Raw genomic sequence first — 5,000 nt, 5'->3', positions numbered from 1 at the left:
GAGAGAGAAGCAGCCTTCTTTCGAAAAATGTGGAAGTGATTGTGAAGGAAGGGTCCACAAGCACCCTGGAGCTTGATTTTCTCTCAAATGGGACTTTCATTGGCCAAGACCCAAGAAGCCAGGAAGGAAGGATGGAGAGAGGATGGCTATCCCAGTACTGGCCTTGGGGATGTGGTACCCAGGTCTGGAGCCATGCTCACCATGCTACCTACACTCTGATTGGTCCCCTGGTTCAGTGCTCCACATGCCACCTACATCTCGATTGGTTTGAAACAGGTCTGAATCGGAGTGTTTACCCCTCTGGTTGGAACCCCAGGCACGTGGCTTCCACTCAGAACAGCCCAGGGGTGCTCCCTTGATGTAAAGTCAGCACAAAAACATTAACTTTTGTCCTTTCTTCCCCGTCACTGTTTTTATTATCGGGTTATTGTCATAGTATTTAGTAGCATTTTAGTTATAATCTCATAAGTTCATGGTGTAATAAGTATGTACTTAAAGAAGAGAAAGGAATACTTCTATAAGTAGTACAGTTAGGGCCAAATCAAAGACAGGAAGAAGCTGAATAACTTGCAAGAGGTCAGACACTCGTTGACGAGATTATACGGAGGCTTTTGCCTCTCGGTACAGGAATATTTCCATGGCACTGTGAATCCTCTGTAAAAGTTAATTCTAGATTAGGAAGAGTTTTAAAAATATTGATGACCACACACCTGCAGACAGAAGGGCCATGCAGAAAATCACTATTGCATTAGAATTTTGGTAGCATTTTTATGGAGGAGTGACATTGGCCAAATATGATGCTCTAGTCTTAGGTAGCTGTATACATAACTGTACCTTTTTGTTTTTAAATAAAAAAAACAAGTTTTCTAATTTTCTATGTCCCCATGTTTGGGTTATTTATAGACTGCATTTCCTGTTTCAGTAGTCCACTGCAAATCTTGGGTTGTATGATTAGATTGAGGCGTGATATGCTGAGGACAAAGTACAGGAATGGTGACATGGTGCAATGCAGCCATTTTGTGGGTATGTGGCATGCAGTGTCATGTCACATTTAGCACATCAACAAGAGACCTGCAGTTGAACACACGAGAGAAGGACAGTGGAGCTTGCCTAGAGGCTCCGTCTCCTGTCTTTTTCACATTCTTTTCTGACTGAGACATTACTTTTTGAGTTCCTGACACCCAGTAGATGCAGGGCAAATATGTGTCACGTGAAGTGGAAGGCACTTGTTCTCTGGCTGTGAGGACTCTGGTTTCTTCAGCGCAAAGTTAACCTCAGCCTTCTCACACTCTACAGACTTTCAGGAGGAGACAAGTAGAGAAGCCCACCGTGGAGATCACTCAGTAGCTCCAAAGCTAGCTTCCTGGGTGCGTTTTCACACTGGAGGTGGCACAGCTGGGTGTAATTCCTTACCCTTCACCCCCAACCTTCCTTTGGTCCCTGCCTTCCTTCGCTCCTTCTCTTCTTTCCACATCTATCTGTGCCAGACACCATGCCAGGTGTGGAGGATAAAAGGTTTAATAAAACCCAGGCTTTGCCTCACCAGTGGACTGGGGGATCCCCAAGGGCAGACACGTGGACATGGATCTGGACCCTGATATGACACTGCAATAACTAGAACACGTGAGAGGGATATCTAAATGCAAATGTTGTGCAGAAGGATTAACTTTGACTATGGTTGGGTCAAGGAAGGCTTCACAGAAGAGGAGAAGCTGCGTAGGGTTTTGAAGAATGAAGAGGAGTTTGCCAGGCCAACAAGAAGGGGGCAGCATTTCAAAGAGTGAGCTGGGAACCATTTGCTTTGCCGTGTGCCTCTCTACGTTGCTTGGCAGGCCTGGCTGGAGCATCCGTAGTTGGCGGAAGGAGGAGAGTGGAGACAGGCAAGCTTTGAGAATGAAGCAGAGCTCCACTGAGCGAGTTTTCCGGAGAGCAGCAGTAGGGAGCCACGGCAAGGCTGGCGGCAGGGTAGTGCTGCACTCAGCTTTTTGTTGGAGAGAGAGTGCCCCTCTGCCGCCGTTGTCCTTGCCTCCTGTCGTGCTGGGTCACTCCCCTGGGATCCCTAGCGGTGGGGCCCACTCTGGAGACTGTCAGCTCTGCAGCTGTGACTACATCTGCCCTGAGCATGCGGACGGCATTTGGCGCCGAGGAGGAACAGAGAGCAGCATTGAAATGAAACCAATAATGGGTTTTTTAAACATTTGTTTTATTGTCGCTCTAAATGTGCGCCCTCCTTTAACCCGGCGGATGGAATTCTATTGTGTCCGAGTCCACTGACACTGGAGAATGGTTTTTGGTAAAGAATGTGTCAAGGAGAAGGAGAGGAAATGTTCAAAGCTGCCCTTTCCTGGCCTGTGGAGCAGGTGGGGTGTCCGCTGGCCTGACCGCTCAGAGCAGTGCTTTTGGAGCTGCTGCCGGTAGGAGGGGCAAGAATTTGACTTTTAAACACAGAGCGCTGCAGGCAGGGAGATACCCTTGCATTGTGTTTTCTTAATCAAAACACGATGCCAAAAACCCTTTCTAGGGAAGGGAAACTTGGGCACCGGCACGATCTTACTTATAAATAGCTCAGACCTGCTCAGCCGCCACCGACTCCTGCAGCCAGCGGGTGCTTTGAAGGATGCTGTCAACCCATCCAACTTACACCCTTCCCTAGTCATTGTAGGCAGAAACAATGCCATCTTCCCGAAAGGAAATCGGCAATAAAAACTCCTGCAGGATTTCCTATTCGGAGTTTTTCCCATTCCTACCCGAGATGGGCAGCCCTCCCGCCCACCGCCAAGCCCACCACCCCGTGACAGTTCATCCACGTTCACGGGTTCCAGGCACTTAAGTATCTGGCTTTTCCTGAGAGGGGCATGGAAACTGCTTTTACAGTTTCACAAAGCCCTTTTTTCTTTTTTCTCCCCCAAATTGCCTTTCTGTTTCACATATCTTAGGAAGCTTCTGGAATAAATGTAGAAAACGTCAGAGGATAAAATGGCAAATCTTTTAATAAAGTGCCCAGTTGGCTTGAGAATGCCTTGTGATCGCGTGTTTTAAATTCATAGGTGGATATGTCTTTCTCTTTCTCCTTCTCTCTTTTTAAACAAATGTTATGCTTTACAGCACCACGATCTAGCTGCTTCACAGTATCGATAAATGCAGGTACACCTGCACTATAAAATCCACTTTACATGAAGCAGGCCATTCCTGGTTTATAGCCCGTTTTTCACCCATTGTTCTCGAGCCGTGTCATAGGTGTGTTGTAATGGGCTGGGGAGGTGGACGCCAGTTTAACAAAATGGTCTCATTTTGCCAACTTTAGTGCCAAAATCTGGATTGAAAAGTGCAGAACTAATATCCCAGTAGACGTGCAATATGATGTCACTTCCCTGAAAATGGCCAAGATAAACATCTATTTCCAGATCACTTGCACTTACAACATGAATTCTACCTCTTTTTCAATCCCCAAATTGCGGTTCCTGTTTTCTAACAATTTTAATGTTAACCTGGTTGACATTTGAACTTTCCTGACTTTTTCTCAGACTTGGAGATTTTATTACATCGCTGGTGGAGGAGGAAAAATTCCATTCCAAATATAATGATACTTTTGGAGCCTGAAAACCTGCAAACTTTTAAAAATGAGGCGAGGCAGATGGAATAGTTCTTCTGACGGAAGCGTGTACACAGACGTGCCACTGAGCACCGCAGGCCTGGCCCCACGGGGCTCTGCAAAGTGATGCTTGTTGACTGGGCGCTCCTTTGCCATCAGGGAAGCTTCATCTTTTGTTTTTATTTCTCTTTAAATGGGTGAGTGGAGTTAGTTTGTATCGGTATGAATACATGTAATTATCGCAAGGAATTATCTTCTCTATGAGTCGAGTGTTTGTAGCGTGGCTATTACATCAGGCAAAGCTCTCTGGGGATATAAATATATAGGCCTGTTCCTCACAGACAAAATAAGTTGAGCATCTACTGTATGCCGGGCCCCTTATGTGCATGACCCTAATCCACATGAAACTCAGGCAGAGTCGAGGCTGTAGTTCCCATTCTACAGATAGGGAAACTGAGGGTGAGCAATGAGAAATCACACAGTTGTTGCTGGCACAGCTGCTGCTACCAAAGGTTTCCCACTGCATCTCATTCGCTGGGCACTTACCGTGCACCAGACAGTGAGCTGAGCACTTCCTGTGATCGTGTAATGTCCCTTTGAGGGAGATGCTGTTACTTACCCATTTTACAGATGAGATATGTGAGGATGGGCATGGTGAAGTTCCTCGGGAGCAAGGCCTGGCATTAAGATTCACAGCCAGACTCTGTAGCCTGGCCTGGGATACGCACCTCCATTGCCAGGCTGGGGAGTGACTATTCTCCGGGACACACTCCATGGACAGAGAACCCCACACGTGAAGATGCTCACGAGTATGTTTACTCCTGGAAACACGATGTGCAATGCAGAGCTGAGGCATGCGGGGGCAGCACCACCTATTAGAAGAGCTCAGGGACATAGAAAGGGTGGGAAAGGGGGTTCTTGAATGGGATCCACAGCAGACACAGGAAAGGCGAGTTACGGTTTGTCTGCTCTCCTGCATTTGCAGTTCCTTTTCCTGGTCTCATCGCCCCATCATCTTCTTTCCCTCTCTGCTCTGGCCAGACTGGTTCACTCACCTGGACATATGCGCCAGCAGGTGGGCAATGAGCATGTGGTCTGACGAGTTGATAAGTGTGCCTAAGCTCTTGTGGATGGGGACCACCTCCTCCTGCTACTACCACCTACTACTACCACCTATTACTACTACTACCAGCACCACTACCTGCTACTACCAGTACCTATTACTACTACTACCAGTACCACTACGCACTACCATTACGACTACTACCACCACTACCTATTACTACTACTACCAGCACCACTACCTACTACTATCACTACTATCACCATTACCTATTACTACCTACTACTGCTACTACCTATTACCTACTATTACCACCTACTACCACTATCTACAACTACCACTGCC

This window comes from Orcinus orca, chromosome 14 (genome assembly GCF_937001465.1).
Source record: "Orcinus orca chromosome 14, mOrcOrc1.1, whole genome shotgun sequence".
NCBI lineage: Eukaryota > Metazoa > Chordata > Mammalia > Artiodactyla > Delphinidae > Orcinus > Orcinus orca.
The sequence above is the reverse complement of the archived record's forward strand: the minus strand, read 5'-3'. Positions refer to the sequence as shown.